This window comes from Wyeomyia smithii, chromosome 3 (genome assembly GCF_029784165.1).
Source record: "Wyeomyia smithii strain HCP4-BCI-WySm-NY-G18 chromosome 3, ASM2978416v1, whole genome shotgun sequence".
Taxonomy (NCBI): domain Eukaryota; kingdom Metazoa; phylum Arthropoda; class Insecta; order Diptera; family Culicidae; genus Wyeomyia; species Wyeomyia smithii.
In genome coordinates, this window is record NC_073696.1 from 114,415,121 (window position 1) to 114,440,136 (window position 25,016).

The 25,016-nt window shown below is 39.1% G+C and overlaps 1 protein-coding gene across 6 annotated transcripts in view; it reads right to left on the reverse strand.

The window, feature by feature from the left end:
- Positions 1–19,900, reverse strand: part of LOC129731234 (tyrosine-protein phosphatase Lar) — a 279,571-nt gene extending 259,671 nt beyond the window's left edge. For 5 of the 6 annotated variants that reach the window (XM_055691070.1, XM_055691072.1, XM_055691069.1 and 2 more), the window contains exon 1: positions 19,147–19,900. The gene's annotated coding sequence lies outside the window, so the exon portion shown is untranslated. The remainder of the gene's footprint in view (positions 1–19,146) is intronic. The other variant, XM_055691068.1, reaches the window with a different exon arrangement.
- Between the last annotated feature and the right edge of the window lie 5,116 nt (positions 19,901–25,016).

The window sequence follows — 25,016 nt, forward strand, 5'->3', positions numbered from 1 at the left end:
AAAAGAAAGTTAACTGCATCTTTCTACGGCTTGAGCTGTTAATGTTCAACGCCATCATTTCCCGCAAGCTGGCAGAGTGATCGTTCTTCAACTCACCTCGAAATAAAAACCCTAGCTTGCACCGAATCATTCTAGATTTTCCCGCAACGTTCCCTGTACTCTCGTTTTACATTCTGTCTTTTAACCGATTTTCACGAAGTCGTATTCTTGCGAAAAAAAATAGTTTAGTCACAGTGTTCGCTCGAGCGATGGGTATTGCTTCGGAAGAAGAAAAGCAACACCGTAAAAAAGAGATTCTCTGAAAACAGCGAGTCTAGGGGTTTTGAGAAAACGTTTTGGCACATTGCCCACCATGTACAGCCCAACAGCAACGATTGCGGTGGTGCAGGACTGGAAACAGCTGGCTGCTGCGGTGGTCACCATCATCACACCAGAGCATTCGCGGTTGACTGGGCTGCCGTTGAGAGTAAAATATAGACAAGGAGGATGCTAGCTAGTTGCTGCACGGGTGGTAATCCTTGAAAAATTTGCTCATTTTTCTTGCGGGTATGTCAAAGCCGAAGTCTGAATCTGCTGAAAAACAACCCCGTGTCGGGATTATCAACGGGTGGATCCACCTCGCGTTCATCGCCAGGGCGGAACGGAACAAGCAGCAAAAGCAAAAGCTTCCGGTAACATCCACGGAAGGATAACGTAGTGAGCGAGCAAAGTGAACACAAAAAGCTTGAGATGAAAAATTGCTTTTCTTTTCGGAACATTGTGCCGGTTGACCGGAGCGGATTGTGCCAATCAGTCGTAAAATTGGAACGAAACTGATGGTCCGCTTTCTATATTGTCATACACTGGTTATTGTGTGGTTGAGGGGGAAAAGCAGTAATGGTGATTCGACCTGAGTAAACGGGGTGACGAGGTTGGTAACACACGGGTGTAAAGGTCGATCCCCAAGTGATGGGAGTGGAAATGAAAATGACTTTGCAAATGCAAAATGCAAAGCAAAAAGGAATAATATTTTATCTCTAATTTTGACAATACATACTTTTCTTAATTGTCAAATATTGCCAAGAGAAAAAATAGTATTGCCGAGTGGAGGATTAGAAAATCATCGGCTGTTGATGATCATATTTTAAAGTTATGTTAAGCGTTACACTGCTTTTTCAATTATAATAGTCAGCAGGTATGCTAGAATTTAGGGAAACGAAATTTGACTATTAGTAAAAAGATAGCAACTTAAAATTATTTCAATTTGTTGAACGGTTGAACGTTTTTAATGGAGGTCAGATTTTATTTATTGCAGTAGATAAATTACTTGGAGAACACGATTTTTAGTTTTTACGATGTATGAAAACGCTACTATGTTTCACATTCGACGTTTCGGACTTCGGACTTGGCCTTCCCAAGGGATAGTTAAGTTTTACCGTTTCGTTCAGTGTACAAAGTTTTGGATATCGACGAAGAGTCTATCTTGTCGTCATTGTGGATGATAACAAATTTGGTCGTTCCATACGAAGTGTCTATACCACTTGGCCACGACCATCACAGATTTGGCTCTAAATTGGGGAAATTATTAATGTAGGTTTGCTTGGAAAAGATTTAAACTTTGGTTTCTATTGGAGTACCCTCCGCTATGGTAGGCAGAATGTTAACGTTTGCACTCCGCTGATTCTAATGAGGACAGTCCTACATATCTTTTGTTTTGTTGTTCAGACATTAAGGTGGCACTCGAACCCACAACTTCTAATCTCCGGTCAGATGCGTTTTCGATTACACCACCGCAAAAGGTATAACTCAGCCTCGCTGAATAGCTATTTTTGTATCGCTTGCACACTTTTCGCACGTCATCATTTACTGATTACGATATGGATAAGGAAAAAATAAAAACTGGTTTCGTAAAAATGGAATATCTCGAGATTGACTCAGAACACCTCAGGGTGACAGTTATTTCTTACGTGAAATTTTCTAAGAAAACAAGATGAAATTATCAAACTTGAAATCAAAATGTCTACATTTGCGAAAAATGCTAATTTAATTTTAAATTAAAAAAACAAATTGTCCGGCAACACTATTTTTCTGGATTCATCGGTTTATTTTCTTCAAACACCTATTGATACTTTGCGGACATGTTATGTCTATGATTTGTAGAGAAAAGAAAGAAGAGGTTTTGAACAAAATATACGTTATTTTGCAACAAAAAGGGGAGTCCCGCAAAGCGAGGGGTATTCCAATCGACGTCAAAATTAAATTTTTTTTCAAGTGAACCTAGATGAATAATTCCCCCTACTTTGAGCCGAATCCGTGATGGTCGATACCAGGTTTGTACTTTTTCGTGATCACTTCGTATGGAATGACCCATATAATGGCCGACATATGTTGTCAATGCTTCAATTCCAAATTATTACCACGAAAATCCAGATACAGGCACACATGAAAAAGAGTCATATCGGACGGTCCATTGAAGCGTAGAACCGTGTGGTCAGGGATTCCACTTATACATATTTATCTGTGGAATATAGATTTCGAAATGTTTTTTGCATACAAATATCTTTATATACAGATTAAATATTTTTGCAAAACCGTACAGGTTCGTACAGATTTTATATAATTTTTCGTACTAAAAATGTTCAGAAGATTTTCGAAATTCAAATTACAGATTAAAATGAGGCTTCCCGGTGCCTGGAACTGTTTTTCATTCGTTGCGCGCCGAGCGAAGACGAGTATCAAAGATCGATCGCTTGGTGCTGCACTCTTAGTGCTGTGCGTGCTTTGTTTCCTTCAGGACTTCAATTTTAAAAACATTCTCACAGCAGAGTATAAAATTGTCTGTCGAACGAGGTTGCTACGAGCTTATCAACTTATGGTAGCAACCGTATTGGGACGGGAAGATTCTTCCAAAAGTTTTCTGATACTTGTATAGAAAATATACCTACGCTTACATCACCTGCGTCGAATGTCGCTTAGCAGTACAGTTTGTAAATTACATTCAATATAGTGCTCATTCAAGCTTATATGTTAGGTAGTATTTGGTGTAAGATGGGTAAGGAAGAAGATAGGGCAGACTGGGGCTAACTGGTTACGGGATAAATTGGTCAATGAAATCTTCAAATCTACGCATCGGAAAAATCGCGTTATATGGATGATACAATCAGATACCCAGAGAAACTAAATTACGAAATGAAGTGCAGTTGTGCAACACAACAAACCATGATTTTCAAAAAAATGTTTAACGTTGTCCTTCGATTCTTAAAAGAATAAAAAACATTTACATTCTTTCAGTCACAAAAAAATCCAACTATGAGTAACTTTTGCGAAAGTCTAAACAAAAAACCGAAAGAGGTTTGACATCCGCTGAAAAGTTACAGGTAATAAAAAAATGTCTTTTCGAACTAAAAATGGACCTCACACTCTCATCAACTTACCCCACCCGGGGGGCCAATTTGACATCCGCTTAAAAACATAAAATACATTTAAGTCTTTACGCGTCTGTTTTTCGCGGATTTTTTCACACGGATTTCGAAATTCACGCAGCTTTTTACGTGAATTTCAGAATAAACGCGTATGTTCTACGTGGATTTCTTACGCGGTTTTTATCTGAGCTTTGGAACCTACGCGGTTTTCTTTACACAGATTTTAGGCCGTTTTTTACACGGATTTCAGAGTTTAGGCGGTTTTTGCACGGATTTCGGAATTTCGTTTTTTTATGCGGATTTCAAAATTCACGTGGTTTTTTACCCGGTTTTCGAAGTTTACGCGGATATCAAAATTTACGCTGTTTTTTTACCTCGAAGTTTACGCGGATTTCAGAATTTACACGTTTTTTCACGTGGATTTCAGAATTTACGCGTTTTTCTACGCGGATTTCTAAACTTACACGTTTTTTTTTTCAACACGGATTTCGGAATTCAGGCAGTTATTATACACGAATTTCTACGCAGAATTTGAAATTAACCCATTTGCGTGTTTTTTTGCGCGGATTTCGAAATTTACGCGGATTTTAGCGGAATTTCGAAATTTGCGCGGATGTCAGATTTTGCGCGTTTATTTACGCGGATTTCAGAAGTTTCGCGGTTTTTTTCACCCGGATTTTTCAATTTACGCGGGCTTCGAAATTTACGCGTTTTTTTTACTCGGATTTCGAAATTTGCGCGGTTTTTTAACGGAATTTATACGACTATTTTAACCAGATTTCGGAATTCACACGGTTTGTTTTTCGCGGATTTCGGAATTCACGCGTATTTTTTTTTGCGCTACGTATCCTCCGCTTGAAAAAAACTTTTGTGTATCTGCAAAGTTACGAGCTGTTTTATGTAGTTCATATTTTAAGAGAAGCTATAGAATTTACACAACATTCTCATGGAAAGAGTTTTTGCCATAATATTACCTGCATAAAGTTATAGAACAGTTTTACCAATAATGACCAATTATCCCGGCTCTACCGCTCTGTACTGATTTATGCATATGACTATATGTTACACGCAACGCGGAGCAGTAAGAATAATTTTTTTTCCTTGTAGAAGTTTGAACCACTGCGACCATTTTTTGATCTATTGTGATAGAAGTAAGAATAATACCAACCGCTCCGTTTACTTCGTGTCTTACACGTATACATTATGAAAGAGTGAACGAAATGAACGAACGCTGTCATAGCAAATGACCGTCACCTAGAAACGATCAATTCCCCTTCGACTGCTTTTTCTCCGAGTGATCGCTGGGCTATACCGAGCAGTCAAGTTGACTGCGGAAGGCCTTCATATCGTGTTTTAATAGTCAACTTGCGGTCAACTTGTTGCTTTAAAGACTATGATTTTGATGTTAAAAACTGTCCGCGTGACGGAAGACCAAAATCCTTCGAAGACGCTGAACTGGAGAAATTGCTCGATGAGAATTCATGCCGAACGTGGGAACAGTTTGCTTCGGTATTAGGATTTACCCGCCTAGCCATTTCTAACCGAATGATACAAAAATAAAGAACTTGGGTTCCTTATGGTTCAAAACCAAGGGACGTCGAGCATAGTTTTTTCGACTGTAAACAACTGCTTCAGCGGAAAAAGGAAGGGTTTTCTTCATTTTCTATCCTCATAATGGCGTTGTAATCAATATACATATCTTATGATTCGAATTCAAGTGAGTGAAGTGTACGTTAGTAGTCAGCAAATCAAGCAATCTCATAGATAGGTCACGGTGTATCGCTCAAATACCCGTCATTCGCGAATCTCAAAGTCCTACCGTTAAAAATTTCATTTGAGATTTTCTATGCTAGTGGGAATAAATAATTTGCCTCAGGGCTATGAAGAGTTATCAGGGTTCTCCGGAGTTACGCTCCTCGCATAATAGCTTCATATGTTTATTGAAACCATGTCATAAAAAATAAGATTTTCTTGGTTATTTATAAAACATGACTTTTTTTGAATTCGTCAAATGAAAGCTTTTGCGTTGCAACGTATTGTTCAGATTTATGACCTAGATATGTTATCAAGAGAAAAAAATTCTATAAATCACAAATGTTTTCGAAGCAAAATGCGAGTTTTTTTATCATATAGCCTCGACAGGAACTTTTTACAACTGGCATTTGATAATTTGTAAAAAGCAAAGCCTTGGTGGTACATTAATAGTATCGGAGCTCGACCTTCTGTTAATTATACACAGACTTCGCAGCCAACTGTTAAGTGTACAGGACAATTGCGGGGCTAGCGCTACGATCCTACTGACACTAACAGTCTCTCCCGAGCCGAGACTCGAACCTACGACGACTGGCTTGTTAGGCCAGCATCGTACCTCGAGACCAGCTGGGAGAGTTGTGATTTGATAATTTGTATAGAATAGAAATATCATCTTGATTTTCAGTGAAATCAATTAAGTGTACTCAAAGTTACAACGTTTTTTTGTGTTTTTGGCATATCGATCGAACTTGAAATTTTGAGAATCTTAACCCACTTAACCCTTTAACATAATCTGACATGATGCAAAAAAATTTTCCTCCCAGATACATAATATTTATTCCCATTTCACTAACTTTTCAATTACAAAAAAAAATGTCTGAACAAAGATTGTTCTAGAACCATCGATAGAACATTTCAATTTTGGTAGCATATCAGAGGGGGCACCTTGAGCTTTTGAATGACAAGTATTAGAGCGATACTACTTTCAACCAGGGACACCTGTGAGGTATAACCGTAGAAAAATAACTTCGTTCATATCTCACTAGATGTGTAATCATGGTTAGGCATGCATTGTAATATCCAACATTTCATAACCTGCAAACCGAGCGCCACAATAAAGAACCCAATTACCCAAGAACATAATATTACTACCCTGCTAGATAGTGTCGTCGGTTGCCCGCTATCTGCACTGTTCAAAAATTTAATTTCATTTAGCAACAGCGCAGAGTTGATTTGGTTCGGCTTTGGCCGCTCCGCTCGCCCACCTGTTTCACCACAAAAAGTGGGTCAGTATAAACAATTAGCTGAAAACAAAGGGACAGATCCCTGCCTGCTAGGACCAGCGCTTTTATTGAAATCTCAATCGCACCGTACCGAACACACACGCGCCCCCTGCCAGTACAAAGGAGGGCAGCACTGTGCGCACATAAGCCGGTACATCTTTGTCGGATAAACACAACAGATTAAATATAAACTTGCTCCGGAAACTTTTTCCCCTGTACCTACGTACCGACAATGTTGGAATAGCAGAGCAGCGTTCGAGATAGGAACGAACGGGGAACAAAGAAAACCAGTGAAGGGTGAAAGTTGAAGTTCAGCTCGTCCAATAACGTACGAAAAAAAACCTTAGATATGCAGAGGCACACATTTAAAACCCCTTATTCTTGCAACTTGGCCGCACTGTTCTGTTGATTATGCCGACCGACGACGATCCGACAGACATATGCTTCAGGTGACAGGTAAAATGTAGGGCAACACGAGAGCTCCGGAAGGAGAAAATATAGGAAAGCAATCTGTTCGCATGCAAAAGATGGGGTTACACACTTTTGAATTGTGCAAAGGGAAAAGAACAACGTTGGGAGGACGTGGCACGGGTTGGAGGGAAAGGTTCTTTGTACTGTTATTGTGCTACTCTTAGCATGTGATGGCTTTGTTTGCTTAGGCTCTCTCATCTTCGTTGAAGCACGGGATTGGTAGATGCGATTCCCACTGTTCAACCGAAACGCTGGGAGGGAGGGTTAGCGGTAGGCTATGGGAAAATGCGAAAAACCGAAAATAAAAGCAGCCACCAGCAAAAAGTGAACCCTTTTGCCAGCTTTGTGGGTTCTGTCGAGCGGTGACAGAGAGTCCGTAAGAATGAACGAAGAGCAGCAGCATGCATTCCGAGGAGACTCGACCACCAGGAGGTCAGCGCTTCAAGCAGTAAGCGCCATACTTTCTCGGCAGGGAAAAAAGATGCGAGAACAGCATCTGTTATTGTTTGCTTGCGAGCTGCTCGGGTATCTACCGAAGGATACAAAGTTAAAAATTCAAATATGGGAAAGAAAAACATTCTGCTGCATAAATATCGGTTCGTTTTATTTGCTTAACGTTTGAATTTTGATTTTTTTTTCTGTTCTTTCGCTTGTCTGACTTTTGCCGTTCGATTTTGCTGGCTGATGCATGGCGTCGGGAGGTGATTGTTATGATGAATTTAATGATGCTATTGGCTGTCAATGAAAGAATGAATGAATGAATGAATGAGGGGAATATTTATGTCACATTTTGCCGTGCTGAGACTGGCGACAACTGGTAAAATCTATATTTTATGAAGCCTTATTACTCGTGACGTAACGAAGCTCATGTTGAAACAAAAAGGATTTTTACTCAGTTGTATCGTCACGAAAATGAATAAATCAAAAATGTGTTTGTTGGTGTACCATCGCTGAGAATAAGTCATATTTTCAAAAGACCGTTACCATTTGTATCTGGCGGTTAACTGCAGCAGCCTAAAAATCTTTTTAATTTAATTTAATTTTAATTTTTTTTTTAATTTCTTACTTATATTGGAATAAGAAAATTAAAGAAAAATCAGCGCACTTTTGCTGATATTATTTCTTAATTCTGGAACCATGGCTATTAATACTCTCGAATTGGTTTTTGTTACAAAAACTGTAGACAAGAGAAATGACAAGGCGCTCACCATTATGGTAGCTGTCACGCCAAAACAAACGATGGACATGCAAAATCATACAGCGCACCCGTTTTGAAGTGACATCTACCATCATAACGGTGAGTTCTTTGTCGGCTTTCTTAGTGTATAGGGTCTCTAATTTTGAACGATAACATTTATTATAAAAGCACGTCAATGAAAATTTAACACACGCTATGTTCTGTTTCGGTTGTTTATAATTTAAATACACTGACTTAACCTGATTTATTTTAATGGTTTCACGAAAATACGTTCGTTGGTCCTCTACTTCACTGCCGAGCAGGGCTGTCATTCGCACAATCATTGCGCTCAGTGTGTGAATTTTACGTCAAGGCACAACGAGAACGGTACCTACACATTTTGACAACCAACAGACACAAAGAAAAAGAGCGAAAACGAAATGACTATGAAAGATATCACCAAGTGAGAAATATTTCAAGAGAGGGAGAACGAACAACACTTTGTGCTGCTTTTTGTGACACATTGCGTGATAACAAAGAGCTTCAGTTTGAGCAGTTTGCGTTGCGTTGCGGGTGGAAAAAATAGCAGAGAAAAGGAACCGAGAAAGGACCATATAAATTTTTGAGAATTCATTTGCACACGGTTCTCAATGGCGTGGACGTGTTTCTTAGGACATTTCATGCACGTCCAGACATGTTTCTGCCCCGGTATTCATATAAAATCGCTTCATGCATTCACTACTGTGACCGTTCATTAGAGTGGTAATGACTTGTATGGAAAAAAAATCGTCGCATTTAGAAGTTCGGTCAGTCGAAAAGTGAAACTTTAACCGATCGATTGTTTCATTTTTTGTTTTTGGATAACACCAGATCTCGATGTTTCATGCATTTTTAAGATATTTGGTATCAGAATTTTTTGATATTCAGAAATTTATGCATTTGATATTCAGAAATTTATGCATGCTGTGCATTTTTTTCGTTGGTCACAAAATAATGCTTTCGTGCTCCCAAAGTCAGATTAATCTGAAGTTTAGTATGGGAACTTTTTTCGAAGACAAAGCTATTGAGCCCTACTTCTAAACGAAATTCGAAAAGTCTATTTCTATTACCACCCTACTGTTAATGTACGAGACATATTGCGGCTATCTCCGGGAAGAAACCATTTTTAGTTTTGAAGCATTGAGCAGCACTTAAAATTAGCTCCTAAATTATTTCAGTAGGCGTCAAATGAAGTGTAAAAACCAAAAAAAAAAAAATAATACTATAATTATTCGTTTGTCAAATCCGATAATCATTCCCTTAGGCAACACACAAAGTAAGACACAATGTGTGGTGTCGCACATTTTAGCAAATACACAAAGAGTACCCAGTCGCATTTTTTCGGTGCGAAAGAAATAAAAAAGAGCGAATGGGGAGAAGAGAACACAATCGAAATATCGGGAGTGGCACGCACGGTTTGATGGCAAATGTGTTGTGTACAAATTTGTGTGGTTCTGTCTGCACTGAGGTGAATTTCAGCCCTGCTGCCGAGAGACCACTGGAGTTAGCCTTCTTACATAATTACAGAGCTCAATAACGTTAACTACAGAGGGGATTTTGTCTCATATTAAACATTCGGTAAAATGTAGCTAAGATAATTTTATAATAATTTAGGTAACTTCTAACGATGTATTTTTAACGACAGACTTATAAAAAATAGTTGAAGAAATTGTTTGAAAGACGGTCGTGTCTCAAGGTTAACGTACGTAAATTTACGACAGCCTGTTTAATTTTAATGTATTCTTTGCAATAGATTTGGGAATACATTTGATTAGGGTTAATCAATTTAAGCTCGTACACGCGGTGAAATTCAGTGATAATTCTAGTTCTTGATTGGTAACTTTGAAAAGAAGCGTTGATTATGGATTGCCAATAACCGATGACACGGGACGATTCTAGTTCTCTTGTCATTCTTTGCTCCGCCCATACTGCAAGCTAACAAACAAAACATAACGATTATAACGCTACCGGCACACTCATAGCTATTAGCAGCAAATGGCTAGAAGTAACCGCGACGCGGCAGTTCCGAACAAAACTACTAACATGTTCGGACATGTTCAGCAATGCTGTGCAGTGTTGTTGTCTGCCGGTTGGTCCGTCTGCTGTGGAACGCTACGGAGCTCTGAAATCTCACATTCAACGCTTTGAATACACCTGAAGTGAAGCTAAGTGTGCACTCACTTTAGCCCTTTGCTTACTGTGATACTGAATTGAATCCAGTTACCCTTCCCTTAAATTAAACGTTTTACTGATTCGACTGGTGTTACTTTTTGTCATGCTTTGCCATTCATTCCTTCAAAAAAGTAATGATTGATATCAAACTTAGGCGTCGTACACAAATTACGTAACGCAGGAAGGGGGGGGAGAGGTTGAGTCTGCGTTACTTATTGTTACATAGGGGGGAAGGGGGAGCAGGGACAGTTACGTAACTACGATGTTGACTCGAAATTGAAAATTTTGAGGGGGGGGGGCAGGTTGTTCAGGTTACGTAATTCGACGGGGGGAGTCATATCGAACGATACTTATCGTTATATAGGGGGGGGGGTCTGAAATCTAGGTTATTAGCGCTACGTAATTTGTGTACGACGCCTTATAGCGCCTATTTAGTTTCGTCAGACTACAGCAAGCATTGGGTGCTGTACAGGATGGAACATGATTCTTAAAATTAGTGTTACTAAAGAACCATTTCACGAGAAACCAATGACTAACAGTTATTTCAAAAACAGGAATTGGAAAATAAAGGAAAATAAAGAGACTTCAGTCAAGCAAGCGCAAAGTAGGTGATGTTTGAACGAACGAGAGATTCGCACCGCTATCGACACGGTAAAAAGTTTTTGTCAGAGCATACAAAAAATATTGTACTCTGAATGCTCTTATTATTCACCTTCACACAGTTCTGTCACTTTCTCCGAACTCTACTGCCGACAGCGGGACGATCCTGTTTCCAGTGAGTTAACCGTCTTCTTGCTGCAGTAATCGGTTATACAATAAAACCAAAATTTCTGCATGTTTGCTTTTCTACGTGACTACTGAGAGTTAAACTTCCGGTGCGTATCTTTGTGGACGCGAGTAAACAACAACAACGAATATTTTATACCATGCACAACTGCTGTACGTGTACAGAAGGTATTGCAGATGTGATTTTGCACCATGAGAGCTTCGCAAATTATTTCCTCGGTACGCAGAGCAGCGAATATGAATGCTATTAAAACCGTCTACAACCGTACGTGTCAGTAGCCAGACGCCAAATAACAATATTTGTACTACGAAAGAGCTACTTATAGTTTTTACTGCCAGGCTGCAATTGAATTTATGGTCTTCACTATACCATCAAAAATTAGGTCAAAAGTTTTGCTCGCGCGCCATGTTGATTGACTAGTAGAAATCGTTTCGTCTATCATTTAATGTTTGCGTTAGAAATGCGTTGGAAATTTATGGGAATAATCGATTCATCCTCCATTTTTCACATAAAGTAATTTACCAATTCTCGTCACTCTTTGTCAATTGTTTTGTTTTAAGCTGCTATCCTTTTTTAGAATATGGTAGAATTTCATCTCTTAATTTTCAACATATTTACCTACTCGTAATCCTAATATAAATATTAAGCTTAGAAATATCGAAAGTCAAACAGAGCATCTCGATTTGATTGTGAAAATTCAACATTGGTATCGAAAAATATTGTTCGATGTAGACAATTTAATACTACTATCTGTGTATTTTTTAAAGATGCATAGATAGACAAAGGTCGATTTTTTTCCGTGGATAAACTTCAATTTGTGGAAATTAATCCAACTTAAAAACAATTATGTTAAGCTAGTAAAGAGGATCTCCACCTTAGGGATCTTTTAAACTACGTGTCCAATAAAGTAATTTTATTAAGAGAAAAATAACTGAAAGTCGTACTACGACAACCTCTTGAAGAATACTCCCCATGCAAAGATGTGGAAAAATATCAATCATATTTTTTGGGAAATCCGTAAAATCACAATCAATAAATCTTGTAGTGAATGGTAACACGGTAACCAATAACCTTGAAATATGCGAAATATTAAACAAATACTTTTGTAGCATGTAGGTCATCAACTAGCCGTGTAAACAGAATGATCCTCCAGTTGATCCTTGTTCAAATTTGTAACGAGTCTCGGAGTCCATTTTCCTAGCTCCAGCCTACGAAATGAAATTAAGCTGCTGATCAATAGTTTGGCATGGAAAAAACTGTGGATTCGTCAACATTTCCGCTTGTATTACTTTCTCTCGAATTTTGTTAGAACAGTGGTTGAAAAATTGACTTTCTAGATACCTCTGTGAAAGCGGATTTTCAACTCTACTGCGCTGCCAGTGATCACATGTAAAATTCGACATTTTGTGGATTTCGTGCTTTTTATTGGGAAATGCATAAAATAGTATGCATAAAATAGTATAATTGTCACACTTCTTAACTTTTTAAACTTTTTTGTCAAAAAAGCTTTCATCCAAATCCACATCTGCATCCTTTGGAACTCGGAAGTTATTCTGGTCCGGTAACCAACCACCGTTGATCCGTTTGTCCAGCTCATGCTTGTTGAATACAAGAAAAACATCATTTCCACTGTGATATATTCCAGAAGTAGCTTGAAAGTAACGCCATAAAAGTGTCATTGAAAATAAATTCAACAAATTTGACTTCAAAAGTAATGTTCAATGTATACATTAGGGTGGGACAAAAAATAAATTCCAGCTCCCATGCACTTTTCGTGTTCCTTATGGGTCCTATAACAACCGTGTAATTTTTCAGATCGATCGGTGTAACTATATTTTTGCGCCCGAATTTTCACCGTTTTGATACGATATTATATGGGAAAATCAACTTTTTCAAAACTTATTCTCTAGAGATGTCCAGTTGGCTCCTAAAAATATATCGATACATGATATTTGTAGGAAATTTTCCTGGAAAAACTCTTCTTAAGACCGTAAGGCGCTACGATGCTTGTAGAAAAAGTTATTCACCCCAAATTTATTGAATGTCTGACGATCGGATTACTATTGAATCATACTAGCCATACTGCTGCAGCATGCTGCTGTTGCAAATTCACTCATGTAATAAGAAATGGTATCGTGTAAAATTTATCTTGGAGGCTTCTCCGAAGATATTATGAGTAAAAATTACACTTTCAAGCTTACTTCCACGCGAAATTATCTCTCATCCTTAAGCAAGTTTGCAATAGCAGCATGCTGTAGCAGTGTTGCTGAAAAAATACCATGGTGAGCCGTTCGTCAGACATTCAATCAGTTTGGAGTGAATAACTTTTTCTACAAGCATTGTAACGTCTTACGGTCTTCAGAAGGGGGTTTCCCAGGGAAATTTCCTACAAATATCATGTATCGCTATATTTTTAAGAGCCAATTCGGCCAATATTTCAAGAGCCAAGGACGTCTCTACAGAATAAGTTTTGATAAAGTTAATTTTCCGATATAAAATCGTATGGAAACTTATAACCGTATGGAAACTTAAACTATAACCGTGTCCCAGTCTAGTATACATAGTGTAAAATAGTACTTTCTTCGTGATACTAAGTTTGGTTGAACTGTCTATTTGAAAGAATATATAGGGAACAATGCATTCAAGGTCAAAATATAAAAGTGTCGTTTGACCGAACAGCCAATTTTGCATAAGTTATTATGCGATTATGGGCAGTGCGTGTTAGGACCAAGACGTGAAACAAATTAGACTTGCAGGAGGATATGAGGCTGAAAATGCAGCCTCGTATTGAAAAACTCTCTATGCTTCGCAAAGGGGCCGCGGATCTAAAAATGTTGGGGGCTACTGCGTTAGAAGCTTTCAATAAAATAGTATACTACCCAGATCCATTAAGCAGACAATGTGTGCGGAAGGAAAAGCAAAAAATAAGCCAACTGGAAATATGAAACAATCATGAAAATATGCCGCATCTCGACGGGACTTGAACCCGCAATCTCCCTGTCTCCGGCATGGTGTTTTGACCAGTTAAACTACGAAGGACGGTGGTACTGTTCCACAATCTATATGCGTATCACATTCCACTGCCGACTTATTCTATTGCTCATCCCCAAATACACACAATACTGTGCAAGCGTTATTTATAGACTGGAAGGAATGTCTCATCACACACAGAAGAGTCAGCTGATGCTGATAACTCTTATAGACTCGTGTGATCGAGACCAAAGTCAGTCTGCGTCGTGCTTGCAAGTGCGACACAACAACGGAAGGTGCTCTGTAGGGCTAAATTTTTTGAACTTAACTTCTATTTTTAACAACGGTTTTTACCCATGTGGTGTTAACATTCAAGTTCATTAAGCAGACAATGTGTGCAGTAGGGAAAGCGAAAAATAAGCAAACTGGGAATATTATACAGATTTGGAAAATATGCCGCATCTCGACGGGACTTGACCCCGCAATCTCCCTGTCTCTGGCATGGTGTTTTGACCAATTAAACTACGGGGGACGGTGGTTCCACAATCTATATGCGTATCACATTCCATTGCCGACTTATTCTATTGCTCATCCCTAGACTTCCCAGGTTGTTTGAAAATTACTGCGATCCAAGTAATTATCGTTCGATTTCAACGCTAACGGTATTCAATAAAATTCTTGAAAAATTAATAGTCAATAGAATTGAATCGCTTCATCATTAGCATAGTGTATTGGATAACCTACAGTATGGTTTTCGGGAAGGAAGTAGTACAGCTACAGCAATCACAGAATTGTTAGACGATGTTATCGTAGGAATTGATTCTAAACAAGTAGTTGGTGCTCTATTTTTCGATTGGCGGAAAGCGTTCGATACGTTATGCCACTCCATTCTGTTGAATAAACTCGAAAGCTATGGGATTGGGGATATTGAAAACGGTACACCCGTTTATATTGAGCCTATAAAAGTTCTTTGATGCCTATTGAAGTGGGCGTGCAGCAAGGATGTAATATAGATCCGCTTCTCTTTCGTTTGTATGTCAGTGATTTGTACAGGCTCCGGCTGACAGGTATCCCACGCCTATTAGCAGACGATACTGCTCATTTTATCCACATCGTGATGTTGGACTTATGGTACGGCACATGAATAGTGATTTGAAATTTTCAAAAGCAACTTACTCTCACTTAATCTCTCACAAAGAAAATGTGTGTTTTTTCCATTCTCTCAGAATGCCTGTGCATGAAAACGTTATGCTAAATTCATGTGTAACCAAGGAAATTATATCATTTGAATACTTAGAGTTGATCTTGGACCCAACACTTTGTTGGTCTGAACATATCAAGCATATCGAAACGAAAGTTTATTCACTATGTGGAGTACTGCGCCGAGTATGATACTTCTGTTACGTAACTTTTTTTCAAAATTTTACATAGCCCATATTCATTCGCGCTTCAACTGTTTCATCATTGCCAGAGGTCGGGCTTGCAAATCTTTAAACGCTTAAAAATTATATTTAACAAACAATTTCCTACTTTGGAACTCTATTCCGAAAGCGCTTACAATATTCTTCCTATCAATGTCCTTTGCGATTTACAAACTAACATGTTTTTTTTCACGATATTCTCCATAGCGAAAATTTCCACTAGGGATGGAAAAACTATCAGTGATAGTTATCAGTAAGAAAACATATCATTAACTATCAGTAAAGTTTTTCTCTTACTGACATTGTCTGAAGTTTTTTTATAGGAGAGGTAGGCACTCTACAGTCATATAATTTTCACATAGGAGCAACTAAGCAAATTTATTTAGGGTGGCTATTTTTCCTAACTTTTCATTGAAAAAACATCGATGAAATAACGACTGAAAAAAAAATCGATAAACGCTTAAATGCTAAAATAATTAAATGTTGTGTAACAAAGTATCGTAACAAAAAAAAAAAAAAACAAATGCAATAAAAAAGATCACTTCAATCGGAATTGAATCTCCGAACTAATGGATTAAAGCGTCAACGCCAACCTCCTTCAGCAAAGCTGATTCAGTATCGAGTAGAACTAGATATGAGGATCTATTATGCGTGCTGACCTCACTAAGCCCCGTTTTTAATCGTCGTATTATCGAAAAGCTTCTCTCCGCAGGTTGAGAAGCAGTATGGAATGGACTTATGTAGAATATAACCTTTCTGTGAAAAATTCTGAGTGAGGGCTAGAAAATTTCTAATGTGACATGGGAGCGCTCTATGCCGCATTCGAAAGCTCTTGTGTCCGAAATAATACAATTTCTGGCGATTGACTAATATTCAGCAAAATGAACAATACGGATTGGATTGGAGTTTTCTAATGTAAACCTAAATCACCAAACATATGCAATACCGTTAACGAAAAACAAAGTCAAGCCGAGGTTGCTTGAATTAAAAGTACCACTGAATAAAGCAACGCTAACAACAACTGTAGCGTTGATAATTTGCTTAAAACTCAAATGCAAATTACTGATATTTACATAGTAATCAGTTACGAGTTAGACATTACTGATAGTTACAAGTAAGAATCACTAATTTCCACTACTCAATTCAGTTATTTCCTGCTGGCCACACTCATCCTACTATAGACGCGAATAATTTGCGATTCACAGAGAGCACCCACAACGTTAGGTCTCAAAGAATCTCAATTACTGGTCCAACAGATACAACGCATTGCCAACAACATTGAAGCAAATACACAACCGTAATAGTTTCAAATCCAAACTGAAAAAATTCCCAAAGCAAAATCTTCGCGATAATCTTGGTTGAAGTTTTTATGTGATATTCTTAATTTTAAGTTAGTCTACCAGAAACATTAATTATTTTCATGTAGCAGTAAATTAGTGAGTCTCTGAAATTAATTTCCACTGAGACGTCACATAAGCAAAGCCTAACCCTAGTAGGATAGCCCGGGGTAGGTTAATATACTTTGCAAACATGCAGAGAAGTACAATAACTCTATTAATAAAAAAGAGGAATATCGCGCTGACTCGACTGAGGGCAGCACTTTCTCAGAATTTAGTGAAACTTTGCGGATGTATAGACCTTACTAAACTAAGCAGTATTGCCTTAGTCATTTAAATTAAAATAAAAAACATTTAAAAAAACTTTATCCGAAACAACCGTGTTATGAAAGTTTAACTTTTGTTTAGAATATTTTTTTTTCTGAGTTCACCAAGTGAAAAGAGGTTAAATGTTACTATCTCCATCAGCTAGAATAGTATTAGTCTAAAGCTGCATCCAATTATTGTTTGCTGATAGAAACATAACAATAAACTCTACATAAAAAGGATCATTCCTTCGACCTGAACGAAAACCTAATGCAATAGCCTATAGGGTGCAGAGCAAACAATTAAGCATCGAAGGATTATACTTGCTTTGACTAGTAGGAAATTAAGTAGGAACATTATCACTGGTCTCCTAATTTAGGGATAAAAGCGAAGTTTTAATCAACATCCGGCGTTTGCGTAATTCTGATCGAAAAATTTCAGCGGGTTTGCTATAGTGAATATTTTCGTAGAAATCTTAAAACTCGTTAACTAATATTGATTTTAATCCAAAAATAGGTCATTGGTTCCAAAAAACCTGTGGTGTCTTATCGGAGGATTTTGAGTAACTCAACTGAACAATACCTACAGTTGCTCATGACTGCATAGCAGCTATCAGATTTTTATTCAAAAAACACACCACAAGCAAAACTTGTCAGTATATAATTGTGTTACGTTACACCACATCAACACAGTTCTCGCACTTTTGCGTGTGCATTCCAGAAATTCGTTGGTCCCAGAAATGAAATATTTTTTTTTCTGTGTGGACTCATCAATGCGACCAGATAATAAATCTATTGTGATATTGCCCAAGTGTTTTCTATACTCCGCACTTCATATTGTTGGCAGTATCACTATTGGAGTAAGTGATACGCTTATCATTCATATCCGTGTTTGTGTGTAAGTTTTACCTTTCCGTTTCAAGCCTACTTCTCTACTATACCGTGCCTCTCTGTCCTTCCTAACAGTATCGCCTAATTACACAATTCGTTACTCACACGTTACTCACACCAGTTTTATTAAAATAGGGACTTATTTTTTGTTAAAAGGAGAGTCAACAAGGGTACTGTAGAATTCAGACTGAAAGAAGGGTACGTGGTGGGGAGCCTGACAATAAACCCATGCTAGAGTCCTTTGACAACCAAATGGCCTGATTCTTTAAGATTCGAACCCACGACGACAAATATTTAATAAATATCTATTCCATCTATTCCAAAGCCTCTTTTTTCCAGAAATGGCAGTAATATATAATGCCTATATCAACAGTCTAAAACCATAAAGTGTAGCAAATAACTTTTCTCGCAGTGCACAGGCACACCTCGGCTGAACATTTAAAACCAATTTTTTTTTTCAAAAAAAATATGCTCTCACTAGTACCTGTAGATTCGCACAATCCTCAGATGTCCCCGTCACGACGACACGAATAAAATCGTCAGTGCTCCCTAGTTTATATTCATCATAGGACATATCCACCCTCATTTGCGGCCAAAATGGCAATGCAGTTTTCATAAAGTTTAAAACTCCATTTCGTACCAATTTGCATGAACAAGTATTTACTATCTCGCAGCGTATCTAGATACCAGATTTGCTTGAAAAAATCGGGCTCTCGTTATACCACTCAAACATTCTAACGACGTATCCTACTCCTTAATTAACTTTCACATAAAATACAAACTTTCTTTTTCCAAAGTAATCCTCCGGGCGATGTGCAACAGATATGAGAGATTTAACTGCAACATCGACACAGCGTTGGCTAATATCCATAGTCGGGATCCACTTTGATGTTTCGGTCTGCCTTGGGGCAGTAAAAATTACACACAAAAAATAACGATAGCACCGGCTGACAGAGTGCGCATCCTGCACATTGCACAACCGATGTGCCTATCCTGTTTCAGCGACTGGTTTGTCATGCTGGTTTTTTTTTCATTCTAGCCATTTCTCTGGTTATACACTTTCGCACATATTCCACGTACTCCATCGTCCAGGATAATCCATACTAGAAACGAAACATATTCCTATCGACATATTCGTACATTGCTACTTCTTGTTGTTGTGGCAGGCCTAGCGGAAAAGCCGTCCACTAAGCATATTCTGCAGTAGATTCACAGCTTTTTCGTTTTTCTTCCGGTGGGATCCCCGCACCGCACTGTACCCTGCACGTAAAACATACACACATACACCTTGTCGTCATCCGCTACTACCCCTTCCCCATTCACTGGTCAACAGCCAAAAAGCAGGCCATCCACTTTCTAATGTACTATCGCTGGATGTTAGCACCGACGATGGTTGCAATTTTCGCGGGTTGGGTATGTTTTAGAGGGGTGGCACTCGGACGCTAGTCTGGGAACTGACGAAGTTTTCCTTCACAAAACGTTCAAGTCACGCGCTTGCATAACTGCTGCCTGCCAAGCCACATGTACACCCAGTCGGCGACGGTGGGCTGCACGGTTCCCCGGACCGATTCCGTGCCGTACGGATTTCGAGAATTTCAACCGTGTAGAATGGTGAAGGCAACTAGCTAGACAAACTGGCGCAGGCAGTCAGGCAGAGGAAAAACAGCTGCTGCTCTGTAGAGCACGATTCTGATCCCACAGTAACCGCGTCCCGCACTTCTCTCGAGTTGGTTGCATCCGTGCAACGAGAACAAGCAAACCTTCCAACCGATACGAGTTTCGCGTCGTCGCCCACCGGCAGGATGAGGTAACCTTACAGGGAGGCGCGCAGTGGAGATTTTAGGCAGAAGGTTCAGAACGCGGATTTCGACCGACTGTTGTTGCTTGGAGGACGAACACGAGCGCACTGAGAGAGAATCCCGTGCGACAGAAGCTCTAGCCGACCGACCGGTTCGGTGAGGATGTCGTCCTTCGGGGCGATCGTCACTCGCCAAGTCGGTCGCCACTACCGGATTCGGGATGCACAGCTTCTGAGTGAGTTTCCTCCCACGGCGTGAGAAGCGTAGCGGCTTTCGGCCGGTGGGTGGTGGGCTGCTCGACTAGGATGTGTGCCTCCCAGTGGGCGTTTGCTCGACTGTGATATCGTTTGTATGGAGCGATATGAGACACTCGGCGACCACGACGGAAACTTACGGACGCTCGAAGCATGCGGCTGTTCATGCAGTTTGCGGTTGTACATTAACACATATTACGAGTTGCAATGGTTTGACCGTAATTAGTTTAGAGGAACTACCGGTTGAGGTTAGTATTATGTGACCTAGAAGCTCGAAGATATTTATAGTGATAGATTTCTGATTAAATAATTAGTGAGTTTCTATTGAATAGCTTTTAAATATACCACTACTAGTTGAAATTGATAACATATCTCCATATAGATGAAGAAAAAAAAAACATATCTCCTGTCCTGACCGAAATCAGAACAAAATCCGCAATCAAAAAACCTTAAATGAGAAAAAGCTATAGCTTCAAAGAAAAAGTCTCAGAGATGTTCCCCGACAATTGAAAATATTCAGACAACAATTTCATCGCAGCTAAGTTTTCACAACATCACTATCTTAACTGTTTTGCTATCGCATTACTAATCTCTTTTTTGCTGGATATAGTCAGTAAAGAAATCAATAGTTATTGGCTCAGCTTAGAAACACAAAAAACGGAAATCTGTGTCGATAGGTTTCACCCAAGTTCGGCTAATATTTTCTATCATCCCATTGAACAAATTCGACTACATTATCTTTTATAAATCGTAATTCGTACCTTGGCTGATAGAGTTTCTCATTTCATTTGCGCCTCAGCACTCATCGACACTCAAAAGCTTCATTTGCAATCGAGCAGTTGAGCAACTGCTGCAACTGGCACAGAACTCACCGTTATGTCAGCGAAAATCCACACGGCCGTCGCCGTCAATCGTCAGCTTACCACCCACATGCGTTAAGGACGACGACACTCGGGCCCTCTGTTGGCACGCGACGACTGCGAGCCAGAGGCTGCTCGAGCTCCGTCCGAAGCCAAACAGAGCCCGGCTGGTTGCGGGTGATGCCAACAGGAGACCCATATCTGACACCCGCACAAACTCTTGCGGCAGCCTGGTTCCGACTGTCAGTCTTGTCGGCACCGTCGGGTCGAAAGGAGCGAAACCGCCACCCACACTGGTAGGCCGACACGCTCAGGCTGCGTTAGTAGTACGAAAGGATACGCGGTGTGCAGACGATAGTACGTGAATAACAAACGACTTTTCATCAATTGCACGGGTGCAGAGCGCGGTCGGAGGGGAAGGAAGGCTGGTGCGAATAGGAATATTGTTTTCATTCGATTTTCTCGCTTTCTTTTGCCAACGCGAGGAACAGGCAGACGGTGGACTCTCGATGCAAAGTGTTTTTCTCGGTTGGTCGGGCTTTCCGGGCTGAACTGATTCGCCACGCTTGCAAGTGCCAATTTGGGCTCGAATTGAGAGCTGTCGCCGGTTCGGTTTGCTCCGTTTGCCTTCGCGGCCTGGACCGAAACCAAACGGTGTCGATGACAAAATGTAATAATGAGGAAAATGTGGTTTTCCCGGTGAAAATCGGAGGGCCTGAGATAACGAATAAATCGTGCAAGTGCTTTTTGTGACAGTTGTCAATGAACGGTTTTTTTTGTGTGAAAAGAGAGAAAAAGCAGCAACGGCAGAAGTGTTTTGCTGGAAGGTTGTTCGAATTACACTCAGGTTCTGGAAAGTGCTGTGAGTATTCTTCAACCGGCACAACCGGGCCAACCGAACCGTTAGTGAGAGGGGTAACTCGAGTGAAAGGTACGAACGGTGATGGGTTGGAACGAGTCCTGGAAACAGATAATATTTCAAGAGGCGTAAATGAAGCAAAACGAAGCGATGCGGAAATGATTCTCAAACTGAGTAATAGTGCCGTCGTAATTGATGGTATATTAAATCCTAATTGCAATGAACAATATGCAACCTGCAAGGTTTTCGCCGATGCAAGGAATTGCAGGAGTCATAGTTTAGTGAGTAAAAATTTAGTTCTGATGGATGTGTTTTTTTGATGAAATGTTTTTGTTTGTATTTTTCGGAAGCATGACTAATTTAATTCAATCTGACTAATTCAATTTAACCAATACTCCATGATAATCAGAATAACACACATTAATACCGCATAGGAATACTATGATAAAATGAATTTTCGGTTTTTTTCACACAAAAACATTCGTGCTTCTGGATAAAAATTTCGAGTTTTTTTTTGCTAGTATAATTATTTCTTTGAATTATAGAATTGAAATTTGTGCTGGTAAAACTTGATAATATATAGACTCGATTACATACAGACTCGATTGTATATGTTTCGATTACACTGGTAAGAACAGGTTTCGCCCTAAAGAAAAAACTAGTAAAAAAAAAACAGATTGTAACTTTTTACCCATTTCTGTGAATTTTGGTGCTCGTAGTGATAATAACTTGTACAGGTTATAGTTTTTATTTTTTTCAGTTTGAGATCCAGGGCAAAACCTTCGATTGCCAGTTGTAGGAAAATAAATTATTTTTAAATTTCAAATATGACTCATCAAAAGCTAAAATGTCATAGAAACATCCATTTTTTTTTTTATTCTCGCTTATTTTCCGTCGGTCTAGTTCCGCCACTGTTGTGGCCAATCACCGACGCCCAGGGAGGCGACTCCACACCCAGGACCCTAACTCACGACCCGTTTATTAACGGACCGGCGCCAACGGCTTTACTTCCTCATGCGATGGAAGGCGTGATCCTAGAGATTTTTCGCCTCAGAAAATCTCCCGGTGTCGGCTAGGATTGAATCTAGACCAGTTGGGTTGGTTGTGAGTGGATCACGCCACCTCACAACCATCGACCCTATGTCGGCGGTGGGATTCGAACCCAGGCGTCGAGCGTGGTTGGCGGAGACGTTACCAACCACACTAGGCCCCCGCTCTAGAAACATCCATGAAATACGTAACGCTTGGGAGGAAGCGACGGGAGTCTGTCTGACAAAGATTGCAGCTAATACGGAAAATTTTGAAGATTTATACAAAAAGATAGGGGGTCGAAAATAGTCATTTTTGGGCTACGTAATAAATGGACGTTCTCTAACTGATTCATGAAATTAATAAACAAATAGAAAAAATAGGATATCGAACGTCTTCGGCAGTGGTTTCCTGCAGTGGTTATCTGCAGTACCTGCAGCAAAAACCTGCTAGAGAAAACTACTGTCGTAAACGTTTGATATCCGATATAATAATTGAAAAAAATAAAATATAAAAAAAAACAGAAATCAAATAAGAAAGATTTGATCTTTAAAACTCAAAGGAAACAAATCAATATGCAATTACATCAAAAATAACTATGAAATAATTCAATTATTTCTTAAAAATGGCTTTAAAACTGTTATTGACTAGACTGTAATAAACTTATAGCCGAAATAGGTGAATTTGTACTCTGTTGCTTAAGTTTAGTTTCTTTTTTTCTCCTTGAGAGTAACAGAAACACTCACTGATTTCCGTAGGTGATAATATTCTAGTGAAGAAATACTCTATTTTTTAATTTTCTTATAAATGTTAGTTAACGTTAAACAGCAATTTTTGACTCGATGTTATTTTGTGCTATTAGTATTTTTTGAATCTCGATTTATTCTCGAAATACTACAAGGTGTACAGACCTAGGGTTGTATGAAATGATGACGTGAGACTAGACACTGTAATTAAAGGGATTTTTTGTTACAAAAGTTACAGAGTCCGCAGACAGAATCAACTCATCTGCTCAGGGACTCACATTTTTCTATTCTCAGCCTTCTCTTAAAATCTATTTTTAAAAATATATTTTTAACAGCACTAGAAAGAATTTCGTTTACATTAGATGATGTTGTGCCTGTAGTAGGTATTTTGTTGTGCAAACAACAATTTTTTTGACAAGATACACGCATATCACTCTTGTTGAAGAAGCACCAGGAATTTCACGTAATGTGTCTTAATCAGAATTTACTCTATTTACTCAAAAATCAAACTTTTCCTTTCAAATAATATGGAAGCTCTTACTTGGTTCTTACTAATATGGTTCACTAATAGCCAAACAAATGAAGATATGTGTACCTATTATATAGTTCCAGTAAAAATCGTAGCAATCAACAGTTACAACGAAGTTAAGGATTTTTTTGCTAGTATAATTATTTCTTTGAATTATAGAATTGAAATTTGTGCTGGTAAAACTTGATAATATATAGACTCGATTACATACAGACTCGATTGTATATGTTTCGATTACACTGGTAAGAACAGGTTTCGCCCTAAAGAAAAAACTAGTAAAAAAAAAAACAGATTGTAACTTTTTACCCATTTCTGTGAATTTTGGTGCTCGTAGTGATAATAACTTGTACAGGTTATAGTTTTTATTTTTTTCAGTTTGAGATCCAGGGCAAAACCTTCGATTGCCAGTTGTAGGAAAATAAATTATTTTTAAATTTCAAATATGACTCATCAAAAGCTAAAATGTCATAGAAACATCCATTTTTTTTTTTATTCTCGCTTATTTTCCGTCGGTCTAGTTCCGCCACTGTTGTGGCCAATCACCGACGCCCAGGGAGGCGACTCCACACCCAGGACCCTAACTCACGACCCGTTTATTAACGGACCGGCGCCAACGGCTTTACTTCCTCATGCGATGGAAGGCGTGATCCTAGAGATTTTTCGCCTCAGAAAATCTCCCGGTGTCGGCTAGGATTGAATCTAGACCAGTTGGGTTGGTTGTGAGTGGATCACGCCACCTCACAACCATCGACCCTATGTCGGCGGTGGGATTCGAACCCAGGCGTCGAGCGTGGTTGGCGGAGACGTTACCAACCACACTAGGCCCCCGCTCTAGAAACATCCATGAAATACGTAACGCTTGGGAGGAAGCGACGGGAGTCTGTCTGACAAAGATTGCAGCTAATACGGAAAATTTTGAAGATTTATACAAAAA